The 22,150-nt window shown below is 35.4% G+C and overlaps 1 non-coding gene across 1 annotated transcript; it reads right to left on the bottom strand.

Moving 5' to 3' along the window:
• Positions 1–1,746: 1,746 nt before the first annotated feature.
• On the bottom strand, positions 1,747–1,850 carry LOC142841843 (U6 spliceosomal RNA). The gene has a single exon (XR_012909109.1). It is a non-coding gene; the product is annotated as a U6 spliceosomal RNA (small nuclear RNA).
• Positions 1,851–22,150: the final 20,300 nt, after the last annotated feature.

Here is a 22,150-nt window from a genome sequence, read left to right as displayed (position 1 = left end):
TCATCGTTCAGACTGCAAAGGAAAGTTCAGACTTCAGGACTCACTGAACAAGGAGTTTTGGTTAGAGAGCCAACCAACAATATGAAAACAGAGCTGAGTTTTTCTCCCATAAAGGTCATGAGAGTGTCAAGGATGGAACTACACTTGAATCTTTCAACTTGAAGATTTATGCAAAAGGATTCTAACATTTATAGCAGATTGCCAATGACTAGACATATTGACAGCAAGAGGGTCTTAAATTTAATGGTCCCAAATATTTCTTGCTACAAACCTTTTCCTTTTGTTACTTTTGTTTTCTTTAGAGTATTTCTTCAGAAAGCTTATCATAATTTTCTGAAATACAGAAGTAGAAGTCAAATCTACTGCAGTACAGCTATAAACATAGCTCCCAGGCAACATAAGGAACCCTGCTTCAGAACTGCTCCTACCAACACCCTTTGTCATAAATCCAGAGCAAGACACCTCCACCTTTTGATTACTGCTTGTGCCAGGTTGTTTATGTACTTCCACACATTCACCAGGCAATAGTTTTCTGTTGGGTGTTCAGGTGGCCCTGCAGGAAGAATGATAGACACTAAATCATGCTGTAAACCACAGAAGAGAGGACTTAACGTACACGGAAGGAAGACTTATTGAAATCTGTCACCACCTTGCCATGGGGGCAATCACTATTCTCTTAGGATTTGATACTCATGCCTAAAAAAATGTTGTTGATAAGGAAAACAAGTAGTACCAAATAACTGATGCCCCGTGGTCCAATATTTAATCAAGAAAAATAAAAGTGGTATATGAATTATTCCTCTTTTTTGATTATTTTAAAGTAGAAAGAAATATTCCCTTTAAGAAACAAGGCTTTGGCTGCACATGCTAACAAAAAACTACATTAACCTCAGTAATGTATTCCTGAATGATAGCTTCTGCTTCATTTTATTATATTTTGGAGTTCTTCCATCCTGGTATTACCTCCTCAATAAAGTACTACTAGGTCTATCTTGTGGAGTAACCTAAAACACATTTAGTGGTGAGATGCTAGTGTTGCTTATTTATCGAATGAATCATCCTTTGTATGAATCAATTTTTGCAAACCAAGTATTTTGAGCTAGCACTGTAAGCTTTATATCTAATAATATATGATAGAAAATATATTAATACATTTTACACTCTGTTGAACATTGATATATTAAGTATATGGAAGCTGATATTTTATCAACTACGAGAAATGTAATCAATTCATTACCATTAGGTCAAATATTTTAAGAGAGAACAAATATTTTAAATCAAAAGTACAGAAATACTTGGTGTGCCCCAAAAAATGGTTTGTTGATTTAACTTCTAAATATAGGGGTAATTTGATATAAAGCAATAGGTATTTAAACTAAGTATATTTTGAATGGTTACACTTTTCTAAATATTTTATTGGACAAGTAGGATTTTCTTTCTAAATTTATGAAATTTCATATGCATATATTAAAGTTATAAACACCAATATATCTTTTACCCAGCTGAGGAAATAAATTTTTATAAGATATAGTAATAGTAATAGTATGTCTACCCTTTGCAGTCATATATCCTTCCATTGCTTAATGAGGAAACTACTTTCATGAAATATTGTTTGTTACTCTTTTATCTTTACATAAAACAATTTTTTACATCGTATATCCTAATTATGGTTTTCCCTCTCTATCTCCAGTTCTTTCCCACCTACACCCCCATTCAAACCCACTTCCTTTCTGTCTATGTCATTAGAAAAATATTGAGCACTTCACAAATTTGTGTTTCATCCTTGTGCAGGGACAAAGCTAATATTTTCCATATTGTTCCAGTTTTACAGTATGTGATGAAGTTATTACTTGTTTGCTGTTTTTAACAATGTCATATGATTGCTACATATTTTTCTTAAGGACTGTAAACCATTGTTAAAAAAATTTATCCCACTGAATTCCTTATATTTTTGACACAAATTTTTCATTTTATACACTGTTAAGTTTTTTATTATTTGTTTTTATTTTATTGGTATTATTGTTTTGCCTGCATATTTGTATGTGTACCACATGTGTATTGGATAGCCATGTGATCTGCTTTGTGGATGCTGGGGAAAGAACCTAGGATATACAAGAGTAATAAACACCCTTAACAAGTGAGACATCTTTTTAAACCCATGCATGATTAGGTTTATATTTATCTATAATTGTATAATTTGTCCCATCTAAAGAATTTCATCATTATATCTGCATAATTTCTACTTGTTTAACAATAAGGTTTATTTGATAAGATCAGAATGTAGGTTATTATTTAACAAAGGATTATGAGACAAAGATCCTCCAAAAATGCCACTGATTTTATTTTGTGTTGTCTGTATACTGCTGGGCATGATGCCTGGCTTTAGAATGGCCTGTATATCCAGTAAGACTTCATTTAAAAAAATAAATTTTTCATTTGCAAGTAGTTATTAATTGGAGATAGCTTTTGGGTTATGGATGTGGGATTGTGTCCACTTCTCTTTTTAGTGCTGGTACCGATCTGGCTTAAACTTGTCCAGGATCTATGCATGCTGTCACAGTCTGTGGATTTATATATATGCCATCCTTGCTATATCTAGGAGGCCTTATTTCTTTGGTCTCCTCCATCTTCTCTGGCTCTTACACCCTTTCCACCTCCTCTTCCACAGGGTTCCCTTGAGCTCTGAGGGGAGAGATTTGATGGGCAGATTTCACTTAGGACAGAGTGTTCTAAATTCTTTCACTTTTTCTACCTTACTAAGGTCTGGGTCTTGATTTGTTCCCATCTACTGCAGGAGAAAATTTCTCTGATGATGGCTAAGCAAGATACTGATTTGTAAATATACCAGAATGTCATTAGGAGCCATTTTATGACTACATTCCTTTTAGAAGAACAGTAGTCTTTGGTTTTCCTCTAAATTCCTGGCCTATCTAATCTCAGGTCCGTGGCCACCTGAACAGTGCTGTGCACGGGTTCTATATCAAGGACTGAGTCTTAAATCCAATCAGTTATTGGCGGTTATTCACACAAGATTCATGCTAGTATTGTTCTAGGGCATCTTGCAGGCAGGTCACTACTGTAGAACAAAGAGTGTATAGCTGGATTGGTGTTTACATTTTTTTTCTTTAGTAGCAGGCAAATTGCGTTCCATTACTCTGAACATGAGCCTGTAGGTGTAAAGGCTCTAGATAAGCACCAGCTTGACTTCTCCATATTAAATTCATTGGGTGGTATTGTCTTCTTTATTCTTGAGAGAAAAAGGTTTCACATAATCCAAAGAATTCAGTAATTTTGTAAGAAGAAATATCTTCAATGTGTTCCTCTATTACTGTCATTTTGCAAAGATCTGTCTAGTGCTTACTTATCTGATCAGTATTTATATTCCACATGGAATTCATCTGTTCATGCATTTATCTGTATATGCAATTAACTTCCTACCTGGTCCTAGGAATGGTGTTAGTCATGAGGAAAGGATGTGATTGGAGTATATCAACATAGTACAGAATGATGGAAGGTTTATTAAAAAATAATGCAATTATATTTATGACCTATGTTATATTCTGTGTTTCCAGAGGCAAGAAATTACCCTGTAGCAAAATTATTAGTCTATTATACAGGACATCTGTGTGCTCTAGCTTTACACAGTAAGGACATCAAGTAAATAAGTACCAGATATATCTTAGTCTTCTATCTTATACAAGGTAGTAATGCTGTACAGCAAGAAACCCCTAAAAACAGTGATTTTTTTAATGGAGGCTAAAATGTTTTTAATAAAAGAATTTATGAGAAGTTGGAGAGATGACTCAACAGTTGAGAAGATTAGGGACTGGTTACCAGCACCAGCATGGTATGACTCAACAACCACCTGAAATTAGCTCTTGGGGACTTGAAAACCTGTTCTGGCCTCCACAGTTACTTGCACACACATGAACACACACACACACACACACACAATCATGCAAAAACTCATGCAAATATTTCATAAATAAAAAGAAATCTTTGAAGAGTTCATGAATTACTTTTAATGTTTATTTAATATTTATTCTTTGAGTATTTGATACATGTATGAAATGAACTTTCATCATTTCTACAACCATTATCTTCTCTAATCTCCTTTCTACTTCTGCGGAATCCCTTCTCCCCATCTTTGACCTTCCTACTTTCATGTTTTGGTTGGGGTTAGTTGCATCAGGTGCAAGAGGGCAACACACAGCAAACTTAGCAAGCAGGTTTACTAAGCAGCAGTGCATCAAAGCTGCGTAATTTCTTTTTTTCACTATGATGTTCATGACTAGCTCTAAATATTTGTAGCAACATAGAACTTGGATATTGTTGAATAGCTTTCCAGACATTACTATGTGTTCCACAAACAGTCCAATGCCCAACAGATACTTAGTATCAATATCATATTATTTATTTATTTGTATTTCATACTTTGTGGCATACATTAGCGCATAAAGTAATTTAAACTTAATCCTGTGCATCCATAGTAAACATTTTTCAAACACAGATTTTAGTAGATTGCATTTATTTATTTGCATGTTTCCAAATACTGCTTATATTTTGAATTTTAATTGTTTACATCTGACTGTCAAGGTGACTTTCGCAATTTATCTTGAAGAGAGCAATGGAAAATATATGTACTTTATGGGAATACAGATACAACTCTTAAATTATTGAAGTTTAATATGACTATGCCTATTCCTCTAAATAAACTGTATGCATCTTGTTCTTTTCTTCTCTTTAAGCTTGATTACATCTCTGCTCAATTACAGAAATGAGCTTTTAATTGGAATTCCTTAATTACAAGTTTTTTGCTTGCAGAACAGAATTGCTTACTTGTTCCATAAGAGTCAATTAGGTCTGATCTATGTGAATATAGCATAAATAATGAAGTTTTGTGCCATCCCTGCAAATGTGGTACAAATTTAATATTGCTAACCATATCTATCCCTGTTTTAGGCAATGAGGGACTTTTGTTTATTATTTAATACAGATCTTATTTGTATAATCTTGGCTATACTAGAAATTGCTATTTAACCTTGATTTTCCTCAATCTTTATTCCTTCCCTTTCAAATGCTGGAATTACAAAGATATATTTCTTTGCCTTCCTGAGTTAGATCATTAATCCCTGATAGTACTTATAAAGTATCTGTCAATGGAAAATTTTAAATTATCTTTGTAAAAATTAATCACATCATGATTTGTAAGAACAGAAATAGATTTACTGGTAAGAGTTAACTTAATTTTTAAAAAAAAATGAAAAAAAAATTAATTTTCCAAAAGTCATCACATTACATATATGTTTTAAAATTTTTAAAACAATTGTTTATATTTTTAAAACATATTTATGTATTTATTTTACATGTTTAAGTGTTTTGAATGCGTGTGTGTGTGTGTGTGTGTGCGCACTGTGCTTATACAGTACAGTACATATGAGGCCAGAAGATGGCATCACATTTTTTCAAACTGTGGTTACAGAATATTATGAACCACTATGCAGGTACTGGAAACTGAACCTGTGTGCTCCTCAAGAGCCTCTAGTATTCTTAATCAATGAGACATAACTTCAGTCCTCCTTAGTTTTAATTTTTGTGACCAGGTAAATAAAAGCAGACACAGAATAGTAGAGCTTCAAATGTTTATTTTTAATCTAAATATGAATAAATTTGAATAAAAACGATCTTTAAAACATTATATAGTTGCAGCCAGTAAAAATTTTAAATATGTACTTATGTTTCAAATCTAGGTGATATTTTTTGAAATGTTTCTGAGAACATTGACTCACAACTACTTAGTTTCATCTCTCCTTTTGTTTTTGTTTTGAGATGTGGTATTTCTTTATAGTCTAGGTTGGACTTGAACTTGTGGCAAATCTGCCTCTGTTACTTGAGTAATTGGGTTACAGGTGTGTGTCATTATAGTTCGTTAAAATTATTTATTCTGGCTTACCTTTCATCATCCTCAACTTTTTTTTACTTTTTACTGTTATTAATTTTTATAAATTGTCAGTATTCTTAAAAATAAAATAGCAATTCTCTCTATTTAACTTGATTTATTTCTCAATACAAGGTATATTCAATCTGCATAATTCTCTTTTTTCTTAATTAGGCAGTGAATTAGTTTTTCCTGCTTTTGTTAGTAAGCTTGAGTTGTAAAAATCAAAGCAAAGCTGTAGTTTGCTTGTAAATTTTTTTCTGTGCATTGGTGGCACATACCTTTAGTTTCAGCACTTGGGAGGCAAAGACAGGCATATCTACGTGAGTTGGAGGCCAGCTTGGTCTACAGAGTGAGTTCCAAGACAGGCTGCAAAGCTACAGAGAAACCCTGTCTTGAGAAAACAAAAAAGAAAAGAAATTCTAGGGAAAAAATGATGAAAGTCCCTTTCCTCACAATGGGGTAGTTTTAGATAATTTTGAATTGAATGTTAGTCTGTAGAAGGCTGAATCCTGCATACACCCTACCACCTTGTAAATCATTTACTTTTTCTACCTGTTTCTGAATGTTGTTAATATATTCCTGGTTAAACATAAAGCTTGCTATATGTCATATTTAAAATTTTATTTATGTGTTTCTAGAGAAAATGTTGTCCTTTTATACATATTAAAATCTTAATTTCAATAATGATATCATAAAATTTATATTTTGATAATTAATACTTATATTCTACAATCTATTATTACTTTTCACATTTTATGTTTTCCATTTTGTTCTTGAAATAATCTCAGTTTGAAAATTACATTCTTTGTTTTCAATCATGTCTTTTTTCAAAAAAATTAAAATTAATTTATTATAAAAAGTATATTTTCTCATTTTCTATACCAATCCCAGTTTCTACAACCTCGCCTCCTTCTGCTCCCTGCAAAGTTCCTCTGCAACGTTGGAGCATCCATCTTCAGCCTAAAGGTCTAATATATTTGATATACTTTTTTGTGAAGCAGAATATTTTGTGTCCCGCTTTTCTAATTAGAACAGCATAATGTCAGCAGTAGAGGCAGGGGCATTTTCTTGCCCAGTGGCTTAATTTTGCCACAAAGAAAGTAAACTCCATGTGCAGTTTCTTCGATGCCCATTATCTTCTCTGAAGTAGATTTGTGCTGCCAAGAGCAGACATGTCTCACTGTCATAAAAAAGAGGAACCTAGGTTATTAAAGCATCTTAAATGCCAAATGAAGGGGCGTAAACGACCAGCAAATAGGATTAACCAGGCTATCTTTAATATCAGTTTTATTAAGGGGAAGAAGGGGAGAGCTTACAAAACCAGGGCTCCAGCAATGAGCAGGAAATAAAAAAAAAGGGAAGGTGGGGAGCACACCCACCAGATTTATAGGTAAACATTCGGCTAAGGGGTACCCGCCCTTCAAAGAAGGTGATTGGCTGGGGCTTCCCCTACAGCCATATTCTGTAGATGTCTGAAGTGTTTAAAGATGACTTATCTAAATTATATCTTTGTTTGACCTTGAAAACAGACCTAATATGACTATAAGTTTGATTATACTAGGTAATTAACTACTAGCCTATGTTTTTTTATTATTCTAAACACTTGATAATAATTTTCAAGAACTAGAAATTTGCATTACATTGTTAAATGAGCTGTATAGGTACAATACTTTGAATAAGATTATAAATGTATGTACAATATGTTTTTAAAAATTACTATTTAATTTGTATCAATATACGAATATGTCTATAATATACAAAAGTGAAACCAATATAAAACATATAAAACTGACACTTGCTTTTAAAAAGTAAATTCAATAATCTACCTTTTTATCTTATCATATCTAATTCCTTCCTTTTTCTTCTCAAAGTAGATTTAATAATCTACCTTCCTATCTTATCATATTTATATTACCCTTTTTCTTTTCCTTTTCTTTCTCCTTCCTTCCTTCCTTCCTTCCTTTCTTCCTTCCTTCCTCCCTTCCTTTCCTCCTTTCTTTACTTTGTTTTTCGAGACAGGGTTTTCTCAGTAGCTGTGGAGTCCCTCCTGGAACTTGCTCTTTATACCGGGCTGACCTTGAACTCCACTAAAATTAGGAACAAGACAAAGCTGTCCACTCTCTCCATATCTATTCGGGAGGCAGAAGCAGTTGTTTCTATTGTGTAGAACATTTTGAGGGGTATTGGTATTAGCTCTGCTTTGAAGTTCTGGCAGAATTCTGTGATGAAGCTATCAGGCCCTGGGGTTTTTGTTCCCATAAAATTTGATGACGGCTTCTATTTCTTTACAGGCTATAGGTCTATTTCAACTGTTCATCTGGTCTTGATTTAATTTTGGTATATGGTAACTATCCAGAAAATTGTCAATTTCTTTTACATTTTCCAATTTTGTGGAATACAGGTTATTGAAGTATGACCTCATGATTCTTTGAATTTCTTCAGTGTTATGTACACCTTTTCATTTCTGATTTTGTTAATTTGCATGTGCTCTCTCTGCCTTTTGTTTTGCTTGAATAAGGGTTTGTCTATCTTGTTGGTTTTCCCAAAGAACCAGCTCCTTGTTTCATTGATTCATCACATTGTTTTCTTTGTTTCTATTTTATTGATTTCAGTCCTCAATTTTTTTATTACCTGTCATCTTCTCATTCTGTTTGTCTGCTTTTTTGTCCTAGAACTTTCAGGTGTGCTGATAAGTTGCTAGTGTTTGTTTTCTCCACTTTCTTTATGTAGATACTTAGTACTATGAAATTTCCTTTTAGCACTGCTTTCATAGTATCCCATAGGTTTGGGTATGCTGTGCATTCATTTTCTTGAATTCTAGAATGTCTTCAATTTCTTTCGTTATTTCTTCCTTGATCCAGGGGTGATTCATTTGAGCACTGGTCAATTTCCATGAGTTTGTAGCCTTTCTCCAATTAGTGTTGTTGCTGAATTCTAATGTTAAGTCATTCTGATCTGACAAAATACATGGGAATATTCCAATATTTTTAATGTCTCTTGAGGTCTTCTTTGTTACTGAGTATGTGATCAATTTTAGAGAAGGTTTTTTTGAGGTGCTGAGAAGAAGGTATATTCTTTTGTGTTTGGGTGAAATGGTCTATAGATACCTGTTAAGTCCATTTGAGTAATGACATCTGTTAGTTCTCTTATTTCTCTGTTAAGTTTCTTTCTGGTTGACCTGTCCCTTGGTGAAAGTGGGGTATTGAGGTCTTGTACTATTAATGTGTGGGGTTTGATGTGTGAATTAATCTTTAGTAATGTTTCTTTTACATATGTGGGCGCTCTTGTATTTGGGGCATAGATGTTCAGGATTGAGACTTCATCTTGATGGATTTTTTTCCTGGGATGAGTATGAAGTGTCCTTCTCCATCTCTTCTGATAGATTTTAGTTTGAAGTCTATTTTGTTAGATATTAGGGTAGGTACAACCGTTTATTTCTTAGGTTCATTAATTAGAAAATCTTTTCCCAACCCTTTACTCTGAGGTAATGTCTGTCTTTGAGGTTATGGTATGTTTCTTGTATGCAGCAGAAGGATGTATCCTATTTTTGTATCCATTCTGTTAGCCTGTGGAGTTTTTATAGATGAATGGATTCCATTGATATTAAGAGATAATAATAACATTATTAATTTATGTTATTTTCATTGGTAGTGTTTGTCTGTTTCCTTTCTTTTGGGATTTCTGATGTGAGGTTATCTATTACCTGTGTTTTTGTGGGTGCAGCTAACTTCCTTGGATTGGAGTTTTCCTTCTAGTGCTTTCTGTAAAGCTGGATTTATAGTTAAGTAGTGTTTAAATCTGCTTTTGTCACGGAATATCTTGTTTTCTCCATCAATAATGATTGAAAGATTTGGTGGGTATAGGAGTCTGTGCTTTGCATTTGTGGGCTCTTAGTGTCTGCAGCAATCTGTTCAGGACCTTCTTATTTTTCAGGTTTTCCTTTGAGAAATTGGATGCAATTCTGATAGGTCTGCCTTTATGTGTTGCTTGGGCTTTTTACTTCATAGCTCTTAATATTCTTTCTTTATTCTGTATGTTTAGTGTTTTGATGATTATATGGCTAGGGAACTTCCTTTTCTGGTAGAGTCTATTTGTTGTTCTGTAAGGTTTTTGTACCTTCATAGGCATATCGTTCTTTATGTTGGGAAAGTTTTCTTCTATGATTATGCTGAATATATTTTCTGTGCCTTTGACCTGGTGTTCTTCTCATTCTTCTATCCCTATTATTCTTAGATTTGATCATTTCATGATGTCCCAGATTTCCTGAAAGTTCTGTGTAAGAATTTGTTGGATTTAACATTTTCATTGACTAATGAATCTATTTCCTCTATTGTATCTTCAATAGCTGAGATTCAATCACATCTTTTTGATTTTTGGTTTTTATTTCAACAGTCTGTTGTAGCCCTGAGATTTCACAATTTAAATCTGTTTTCTATTTTACAGTCTTTTAGCTGAACATTGAATCATTTTATAAAAAAAGAATTCTATTTTAAATGATATTATTTTAAGAAAAGACTCTTTTTCATGATCTAGCTATTTATGTACCTACTTTGATGTATGTCTTTGTGTGTGTTGTGTCCAAACCAAGCTTCTTTCATGATTGTTATTTGATTTTCAGCATTTTTAATGACTATACTATTTGTATGCAAGCTTCCCTGGGAGTAATACTATTTTTTCTTCTTTTTTTGTTTTTGTTTGTTTGGTTGTTTTTGTTTGTTTGTTTGTTTGTTTTGTTTTGTTTTAATGGAGACAGGGTTTCTCTGTGTAACATTCATAGCTGTTCTGGAAATCTCTCTGTAGACAAGGCTGGCCTAGAACTCACAGAAATCTACCTGTTTCTGCTGCCTGAATGCAGAGATTAAAGGCCTGTGTCACCACACCTAGCTAGTAATAATTTCTTATAAAATTTTCTTTACATGTGTGTTTCAGTGATTGTTACTAAGCAGAAGGAAATTTATTTATAAGGACTAATTACTAGTACATTTCTAATACCCAATATTTAAAAATCAATGAAATAATTTTTAAATTACACACTTAAGTATTCTTGCTCAAATTAAACTGTTAAAGTAAATATGCACTATTACTGAATAGATAAATATAGATAACCAACATAATCAAATTATGGTCTAATAAAACCACAATTGTAGGAGAAATTGCATGCACATGACCTTGTGGCCAGTCTCCTTGGCAAACTGAGCTTTTAAATAAGAAACATGGCATACCATGCCTCAAAAGTCAGAGCACTGAAGTAGCCTAAGTAGCTGGTAGCTAGCCTGTGGATGAGTTTGCACTCTCCAGGACTCCTTTTGTGATACAAAGAGACCCAGGCAGTATGCACATTCACTATCCAATCCAAGGTAATGTGCTCCCAATCACAGTGAATAGGCTTCCACTGTATAAGTGGTTGCTTATGTGAAATAAAGCAGACTGTGTTTGTGAACCATCTCTGGAGTAGTTTATATCTGTGCCTTTTAGTCATCCACAGACATTGGGATCTTGCCAGGGGATGCCCAAGTATTGAAGGCATACAACCCCTTTCAAGTTAAATATATAAAATATTCAAATTAATGCAAATTACCATTTAACACATATCATTATCAAGAAAATAAAAGTATCACTATGGATATAGCTCAGACTGTCTTAAAGCATTAATATTGAATTCTTACTCTAAAAAGTAAATCTATGTATACAAAAATTAGTCTGCAGTTATAGAAATAATAGTAGACTCTAAATGAAAAACCTATGTAAAAACCAACAAAATATGCTGACTCTGGAAAAATCACAGATTATATTTTTTCTTTGAACTTGATTCAAACCTAAGCCAAAATAACTAGATTAATCTGTACTTTTATAGTCAACTTCCACTGGTAGGTCAGATGAGCGTTGCAAACTCATCCTGATTCTGGTTTCTCCTCATATTGAGCACACACCAATCAAAGTTCAAGGTGGGAATGTTCTTATATAGTTTAAAAGTTATTTTATCATTCTTATTAGCAATACAATATAAATAGTTAAGTTAGCCAGATATTTCTGTTCTAAGTAAATAATGCATGAGGCTTGTGTTGCCAGATTATATTTTTGGTTTCTTGTTTATCTGTTTTGCAAATTAAGTTTTATACCTTCATTGGACAAATGACTGTATATGGACACAAGTATGGATTAATCCTCTGATTTTATGCATTATCTAACATGGCAGAATTATGTGAATTTTACAATGTTACTGTTCTACTCTCTCCATCTTAAAGGAAACAAAAATTTATGTAGTTACCTGAAGAACATGTACTATGCTCTACATTTGATATGCATTGCTGAAAAAAATGTATACATTCTCAGTTCACTCTATAAATTTTTAGGGACCAGTCTTGACAAAAATACCACTTGCCAGGGTAGGGGCATGGGAATCGGAAAAATTAGTAAAAACTATGAAGACATAGATAAAAATAATAAAAAAGAAACAAGGAGGGCGTTCCAAGGAACCCTGAAAGTTCCCACATTTAATTTTCTATATACTCATATACCCCAATACAAAAGGGGGAAGAAGTCAACAAAAGACTTCTTTAATATGATACAAAGGACAACTCGAACAGTTAATTGCCTCAACTCTTTGAGACATGAAGTCATTAGCATTCTGTTGTTTAGGCAGTGAAGCTACCCTAGACCAAGTATCCTGAAAGCAGTCACTCCCCAGGTAACCTCCTACTACAAAAGAAGGAGCAGAAGTAAGCTTGCATATCCTAACCATCATCTGTCAAGGTGGAGTGGATCTACCTGTCTGAGCCATCTTAATATCAAAAGAACCAAGTAACCACATTCTGAGTCAGGATGTGTAGCCTTGATTATTGTCATCATTTGTGAGAAACCTACAAACTCTCTGACAATCAAACAATGTGGAAATAGGCTCACATTTTTTGGCCTCACGTAAATTTATATAAGGACTTTATTAACAAAAAAGAAAACAGGAGGAATAATTATGTCATTTTAATACAGTTCATGAGTTTTCCTATCTTGTATTTGATATTCATTGCTCTGTACTTGATACTCATTGCTGAAGAAAATTACTTAGCAATTCCAAAAAAAGAAAAAAAATATGAAATTCCAATTAGATCTCTCTTGGATTAAGTATATTCTGTTAGGGCATTTTTCTTTATTATTTACAATTAATTTTGTACATTTTAAATTAACTTTTCAATTTGCAAGTATCATTATGCACTCAGGGCTTTTCATAGATAAAACAAGCTCCAAATAATTATAATTATTATTCTCCTTTTGAAGTTTAAGTTCTTCACAAGCTGGCCTATGGGATCTCATTTATAGGACACACCTTTGATCTTTTAACCCCACTATAGATTTATTTAGAATATATATGATTATATCTAAATAGAATATAGCTATGATTTCAGAAAAATGGTTTTCTAGTCCATTATTCATTTTTCTTACCTAAAGATATTAAATAAGTAACTACTACCAACAAAGGATTATTTTAGGTTAATAAAGTTTTTTTATAAATGTGGCAATAGGAATTATATTTCATTTGTTTGTGACAAACCCTAGTAGGTGATGTTTATTTAAACAAGTCACAGGTTTATTTTGTAACACTTGAAAGGTATTTTACAAAACAGTAGTTATCACAGTAATTACAGCTTTATGTTATTTTAATTAAGTTTTTTGACAATTTTATACACAGATAATACATTGATTATGTGGCGTAGGAGGTCCTTTGTATTTGTGTTGCTCTCATTGGTTGAATAAAGAAACTGCCTTGGCCTTTTGATAGGGAAGAGCTTAGGTAGGTGTGGAAAAGAAAACTGAATTCTGGGAGGAAGATAGCAGTGTGGGAGATACCATGGTTCTCCTGCCCAAGATGGACACTGGTTAGACTCATGCCAGTAAAGCCACAGTCAAGTGGCAATACACATTAATGGAAATGGGTTATACTAATCTGCGAGAGTTAGTCAATAAGGAGCTGGAGATAATAGGCCAGGCAGTATTTGAATGAATACAGTTTCTGTGTGATTGTTGTAGAGGAGTGGCGGGCTGAGCCCTGCCACCCAACTAGCTTACATCCGGGCTGGTGGGCTGCTTGTCATCCTGGCCACCCAGCTAGCTTATGCCTGAAATAATCACACGGAGATCTGTATTAAATAAATTGCTGCTTGGCCCATTAGCTTTATCCTCTTATTGGCTAACTCTCATATCTTGATTCAACCCCTTTCTAATAATCTGTATGTCACCACAAGACCGTGGCATACCTAGAAAGATTCAGCATGTCTGACCTGGCAGCTTCATGGCGGGTGGCTCTCTGCCTGCCTTCTTCTTCCCAGCATCCTGTTCTCTCTACGCCACCCACTTAAGGACTGCCCTATCAAAAGGCCAAGGCAGCTTCTTTATTCAACCAATGAAATCAATACAAAGAAAGAAGACCCTCCTAAACCATGTGATTATTTCGGGTGTAAGCTAACAGGGTGGCAGGGACAAAATGCAGGCCCCTCTCCCTCAACAATTATGCTTTCTCTCACAACCTTCTTAATTTGCCTTCTATGCCCATCCCCCATCCCCCATCATGCATGCACGTGCACACACACACACACACACACACACACACAAACACACTAAAACATATACAAACACACACATAAACAAACACTGCTTCTCTTCCCAGATTCACAACTAGGTTTTGTGACAAAATCAGTGCTTATTTGTTTTACTTATTTATTTATGAATTTGCTTTTATGTATTTTTTTAGGGGAAATCATCTGGTATTGAATAAAACTTTAGGGTGCTTTTCTCTAGGGAAGTTTAATTCCCCACTCTCTTTGGTTTGTGACTGCCTATAGCTCTTCATCTATGGGTGGGGACCAGTGTGATTTTCCCTACCTATGTTGACATGTCAGTTGGTATAGTCATTATTCAGGTCTTATTTAAGCATTCAAATTGGTGAGATTTCATGAGATTGTTTTGCTTTCTTATCTAGAAGATTTGATATTGTAGTACACTTTTTCACCCTCTGGCTCTTACCCAGCCATCTTTTGTGATGTCTCTATGCCTTAGTTGTGATGGTTGTGTTGTAGGTATATCAACTGGGCCTGGATACCTCACTGTCTGTTGTTATCTACATTTTTTGAATAGCTGTAGCTTTCTGTAGCAGGCACCATTTGCTGAAGAAAGAAACTTCTTTGGTGAAGATAAGAACTACATTTATTTGTGAGTATAAGGCTAAGTATTTAGAGTGTGGTTAGGAATTATATTGGTTTAGGAAAATATCCGTAGTAGGTTTGTTCCTGACATTTTTATGACCTCATTAACCCCATGTAGTTGGGTAGGTTTTGAGTTTCAGGCATGGTGTACCTCTTGTTCAGCAGATCTTAAATCTAATTAGAGAGCTGTTGACTACTGTCAAGATATGTGTCATTACTGCAATTTTAAGATTATCTTGTCCTGTTGATCATTGTTGTCATTCATAGGGTGACCCAGTTAGCTTAATCAGAGCCATCTGTGTGACCATTAGATTAGGAATTGCAGTTTGGTAGGTTTTCAAGTGAGTATGAAACTGAAAACAATAACTCCTCTCTGAATCCATTAGCAGCAAATGGCTTAGCAATGAGGAACAGGGCTTAGAAAGCCCACTACCTCCATATCTGAAAGTCCATAGGTCAATTCTTTAACTTTTATTGATTCTTTGTGTATTTCCCATCATAAATTCTGATCCCACTTATTTCCCCATCTCCCCAAATCTTCTCTCTGCTCTTGCAGCTTCCCTCCAACAAAACAACACCAAATTTAAAAGAAAAAACCAAAACTAAGCAAAACAAAATAGAACAGAAACAAAAGAAAAAGAGAGAGAGAAGAATCTTGTGGAAGCTGTAGTATAACTCATTGAGTCATGCAGGTTACCCTTTTAGTCCATTCATCTTTACTTACACTTGTTCATTTTCACAAGTCATTGCTATGACTGAAGGCCTCTGGTTTCTGCTACCCTACAGACACTGGGACCTCCCTAGGGCTCCTCTTAGATATCCTGTTATTGTCCTGTGTCATGGAGAGCCTGCTGTTTTGGATCTGTACGTTTATCCCCTCTCATGCTTCAGTAGTTCATAGATGGAGTAGATGTCTAATCCCAGTAAGGGAGAGGCAGAGTCAGGGGGATCTCTGTGAATTTGAGGCCAGGCTGGTCTACAGAGAGAGTTCCATGATAGCCAGAGGTATTACACAGAGAAACATTCTCTCAAAATAAGACAAACAAACAAAAATGGATCCATTCTTATGCAGACCTAGTGCAGGCATCCTATGAGCTGGTGATTTTAATGCCCATTTATTTTCTAGAAGATGGCTTCACATCTATCATATGCTAGGATGTATTCTAGGTACTTGACAAAATACACTACAAAATGTAGACCTTTTTAACTTTTATTGTAACAGATATTCATTAAGACCTTATGATTGTTTTATATTAAATTATACTATATAATATATTATTTGGTTGATTGATAGTTGTCTCAAAACTACCATACAATCTCTGTGACACAAACACTGATTATTCCTTCATTCCAAATAACTTGACAAGCTCTGGCCTCAGAATATGTACAGTGTAGTTATTTGTGAGTAAAAAGACAGAAATCCAAAGTATTTTATTCAATAACACATAAAGTCTGGAACATCAGTTTATAATGTAAAACAGATATGCTTGAAGGTGAAATTCATCTAACAAAATAAATATTAAATGTATGTATAATATCTAAATTTGATTTTTATTGTATATAAACATCAAATTAAAGTGATAAAATTACTTTTCATATATTTTCCAAGACTATTGTTAATAAGAAAAAAAGCTATGGTAGAGCAAACACATGAAGTAAAAGTAGTGATGAACTCAGAAAATTGCCAAAATTTTAGGGAAAACAATATTTTTCATAATTTGACAATTACCATTTAAGAGTTCTGAAAGTTTTTTTCAAGCTTCTAAAGTGCTTTTGACTTTAGCCAATCTTACAGGTGTAAGATGATATCTCAAAGTTGTTTTGATTTGCATTTCCCTGATCGCTAAGGAGGTTGAGCATGACCTTAAGTGTCTTTTGGTCATTTGAACTTCTTCTGTTGAGAATTCTCTGTTCAGTTCAGCGCCCCAGTTTTTAATTGGGTTAATTAGCATTTTAAAGTCTAGTTTCTTGAGTTCTCTATATATTTTGGAGATCAGACCTTTGTCTGTTGCGGGGTTGGTGAAGATCTTCTCCCAGTCAGTAGGTTGCCTTTGTGTCTTAGTGACAGTGTCCTTTGCTTTACAGAAGCTTCTCAGTTTTAGTAGGTCCCATTTATTCAATGTTGCCCTTAATGTCTGTGCTTCTGGGGTTATACCTAAGAAGCGATCGCCTGTGCCCATCTGTTGTAGGGTATTGCCCACTTTCTCTTCTATCAGATTCAGTGTTTTCGGGCTGATATTGAGGTCTTTAATCCATTTGGACTTGAGTTTTGTGCACGGTGATAGATATGGGTCTATTTTCATTCTTCTACAGGTTGACATCCAGTTGTGCCAGCACCATTTGTTGAAGATGCTTTCTTTCTTCCAATGTAAACTTTTAGCTCCTTTATCGAAAATGAGGTGTTCATAGGTTTGTGGGATAAAGTCCGGGTCTTCTATACGATTCCATTGGTCGACTTCTCTGTTTTTATGCCAGTACCACCCACATCAATATATGTAATAATAACAAGTTTTTAAAATACTAATAACAAAATGTTTCTGATGTAAAGTACTTATATATTCTCCAATCTTACTGTTCTTGAATAATGATAAAAATTTTACATACAATGAACAAATAAAATGTTTAAAGCTTTTTAGAAACTAATTTCTTGTAAGCATATACAGTAATCTTAATTTAGTTCAGCAAGAAAAATATTGTGTCAGACAGATATGCTTTTAGCACTAATTTAGGCTAGTTTTTATGTAGGTTTGTCATTCTAGAATTTAGTATATATGGTAGCTAAAATAATGACTCCCAAAGAGAACAACACCCTAATTGTTTGAACCTGAGCCTGTGGTACTTTACATGGTAAAAGAGGATTGTCAGAATATAACACACTGGTAAGTGGAGGACAGGATGTAAATATGTGGAGGGATTGCTAAAACTAAACACCATTTAAGTGGTTCTATGGAAACCTAATACAGTAGAAGCTTCCTAAAATATATACATCTATAAAGGTAATTTAAATTGCCAAATAACAGGGGAGATAGAGGCCCAACTAGGTTCTCTTGTCCTGATGCTTCCAGTGCTAGAAATTGGTTATATCCGATTGATTGCTGACTGAAGAGGCCCCACAGGAAATCCCAACTAAGACAGGATTATTGGTCACTTTCTGCAGATAGTAAGGCCCTATTGCTGAAGATAAACACATACACATTTCATTGAATATGAGGAAATCAAGCTGGCACCTATTCAAAGCATCCACCCCTACAGACTAGTGTTCATGTACTTACAGTAGAGAAGGTACTCTGAACATTATCAGAGGAGAAATGTAAGCACCAAGACATCGCCACAAAATGCACTAATGCAACAATGTCGTAAGTCTTATAGGTATGACCCATAAATATCTGATTGTATTTAAAGGTCACTCCATGACATAGAACCCATTCCTGATACTTCTTGAGTGATCAAGAACCTGAGACCAACTAGGCCAGGTACATAGGAGGAAAGCAGAAATTACTTTTCTGTGATAAAATGACTCCTAATGACATTCTGCTATACTCTGAACAGGGCCTTGGTCAGCCATAATCAGAAAAGTGTCCTCCTGATGTAAATAAGAACAATAAAGAGACCCATAGTTGGAAAATGTGAAGAGAGTGAGAGAATTTGGAAAACTCAGATATAAATTAGATATATCCATCAAACACTTCCACTCAGGGATCAGGCAACTCTGAAAATGACAAGGCTTAAAATTACAAGATTGTAAGAGTCAGAGCAGATCAATAATACCAGGAAAGACGGCCTTCTAGAAATAGCAAGAAGGCCCACACATGAACGCACAGAGACTGTGGCATCATGCACAGGGCCTGCATGGATCTGCCATGGAGGTATAAAAGCACTGAGCAAAGAGGTCACTAGCCCCCATCCTTAACCCAGAAACTATCTCCAGTTGATTGCTACTTGCAAATGAAAAATTAGTTCTCTCCAAAGAATTCTCACTAGGTACACAAACCATTCTTGAAGACATGTCCTACGCTCAGCAGTAGATAGCCAAAACAAAATAAACTCATTGGCAACTCTAGAGGTTCTTTGATGTGGGAGTGTCATATATCAATCTGTTGATTTCCTTGGTTAAGCAATAAAGAAACTGCTAGGCCCATTGGATAGGCCCACCCTTAGGTGGGTGGAGTAAACAGAACAGAAGGCTGGGAGGAAGAGGAAGTGAGGTCAGACTCTACAGCTCTCCTCTCCGGAGCAGACGCCTCAGGAGAGACGCCATGCTACCTGCTCCAGGGAAGACGCATGCTATGAAGCTCCAACCCAGGATGGACTTAGGCTAGAATCTTCCCGGTAAGCGCACCTAGGGGCGCTACACAGATGATTAGAAATGGGCCAGAGCAGTTTATAAAAGAATACAGTGTCCGTGTAATTATTTGGGGCATAAGCTAGCCGGGCAGGGCAGGCGGCTGGGGTATTGGGGACGCAACCCTGCCGCCGCCCATATTACAACAAATGACGCCCAGACGTGTGGCTAACTGAGTCCACAGAAAGCCTGAGAAAGTTTGGGAAAGAGTAAAGCATGTTTTCTTGATTGTGACAATTTCTCTGGTCTGCTCTGCTTGCTAGAGGCAAGCAAGCGCCTCATCTAAGAGAGGCTTCCTGACTCAGCTTTAGCTGCAAAGCCTGTAGCTCATTAAGAGGTCGTGCCACGAAACACTTAAATGGTGTTGACGAAAAGCTGAACAGATGCTTTTCGGTTTTCAGCCGTAGCAGGAAAAAAGCTGTGCCATTTAAAAATGCCGGCTTTCTGGGCCATCCTGCCAGGGCAAACTCTGACTGTTTGAGGCAGGAGGGCCGGCTACAGAGAGAGGAATTGAGTGTTGTCTGTTGTAGCTCGCTGGCTGGCAGGGACCTTGAAATGCTATAAATATGGCTACAGCCAGTACCTCAGCCAAGAGGCTGAAAAGCTAAGGAATGGACTGGATCTAGCTGGCAAAGCCACGCCTTTAGTCCTACTGATATTGCTCAGTAAATTAAAGACTCATGTGGTCAGAAAAACAGAGATACAGTAAAGAGAACGTCAAAGACAAAGAAAAATTTTAAATGATTTACAGTGTTAAAATATATGCAGACTAAAAGTTAAAATTCTTAAAGTAAACTTCCGTGACTTCAAGGTGTGGTAGCACACGCCTTTAATCCCAGTGCCTAGAAGGCAGAGACGAACAGATCTCTGTGAGTTCAAGGTGTAGTAGCAAACACCTTTAATCCCAATGCCTGGGAGGCAGAGACAGGCGGATCTCTGAGAGTTCAAAGACAGCCTGGTCCACAGATATACGCTCAAAAAGCAAAAAGTTAACTTAGGAATGTCTCAGCTTAGATTCTTAAGCGCCTAATGATTTAAAGGTGCAAATCAAAAGTGCTCCTGGATAGTAAAAAATTGCAGATTCACAATAGGACAGATTCAGACCACTGAATGAGTCACACTGTTGGATGAATGTACGTAGGCTTGGGAGAGAGAAGAAAAAGAATATAGAGAATAAAGTTAATGGTTTAAAAAAAAAAAGGTAAAGTCTTTAAAGAGACAGAATAAAGTAAAGTGATAGAGTAAAAATAAGCCGCGTAAAGATGAAAAATTCACAGAGAGTCTGGATTCTTTGTATTATTGTGTTTTCTTTAAAATTTTTGACTGTGAAGGAGCTAAGTACAGAGAGACATTTCATTACATGGGCTGCCAAGCTAAACCAGAATGGATATAAGGGTATTACGATTTCAGAATTTGGGTCTAAGGATATGATGCTTTGGAGAGAGTCTTCTTTTGTTTTCACAGAGGATGAGACTCTATGGATTTCTTCTATTCCGATTTGGTATGATGGACCACGTCCTCCTGAAGGGTTGCTGTGAACACCCTCAGAAAATTGCTTCGCTCAACTGCCAACTAACACACAGGTTATACCATGAAAGATCTAATTAACGACGCCCCCATTCAGCAGGAAGCAGTTTGGAGAGAAAAAACTGCGCCCATGTTCCCAAATATGGTTTATAAACGTTCTTTTACATTTAAAGGGGGATATGATATAGATATGAATAATTTGCATTAGTATAGATTTTGCTTTATTGATAGCATTGATAATAGTAAAGCTTGTAGTCATGTTAGTTAGATTTTCTAGATATATAGAGATATATTTTAGATAGACATTCTTCATGTCTTTCAAAGATTACAGAATAGGACATTTAATGTTTTAATAACTTAGGACTTTTCATGACAATGAGACACTCTGCTCCTGGCAGCACCAATCTACTTCAAGAGGAAGATGGGCATCGAAGAGGCTCGTTATGGAGTTTGATAGCCATTTGGGCAAGAAACTGCTCTTGCCTGGACTATTGCATAAACTGGACACAGAGAACCCACAGAGAGAGGACTACTGAACTTGCCTAAGGTGAGATGATCTTTCGGGGTTCCTGATTCATGAAAGAGTCTGCGAGACATTCTGCAGGACACAACAGATAGTGACTGCCTTTGAAATTTCCTGCTTTATGGAAATGTCTGCTGGATACCATGGGCCTGAAGGCTGAAGATGGATGCCCCAACGGTACAGAGGAACTTTGGGTGACTGTCCAGGCAGCGAGATGTCTCTGTCATTTCTAGAGTTTTAAAAGTTGCTTTTTTCTTGTTTGCTTAGATAGTATTGTATCTTTCTGGAGTCTTCGATGGAGTTAAGAATAGTTAGTTATAGTTTTCCTTAGTTATGATAAAGATTATTGTAACTTTTACTTGATAACTGTTTTGTTATATGTAATTTTGCTATGATAAGGTTAAAGCCTTCCTTTTTTTTGTTTAAACAGAAAAAGGGGAAGTGATGTGGGAGTGTCATATATCAATCTGTTGATTTCCTTGGTTAAGCAATAAAGAAACTGCTAGGCCCATTGGATAGGCCCACCCTTAGGTGGGTGGAGTAAACAGAACAGAAGGCTGGGAGGAAGAGGAAGTGAGGTCAGACTCTACAGCTCTCCTCTCCGGAGCAGACGCCTCAGGAGA

Source organism: Microtus pennsylvanicus, chromosome X, assembly GCF_037038515.1.
Source record: "Microtus pennsylvanicus isolate mMicPen1 chromosome X, mMicPen1.hap1, whole genome shotgun sequence".
Lineage (NCBI taxonomy): Eukaryota > Metazoa > Chordata > Mammalia > Rodentia > Cricetidae > Microtus > Microtus pennsylvanicus.
This window is presented reverse-complemented; position numbering and strand designations above follow the sequence as displayed.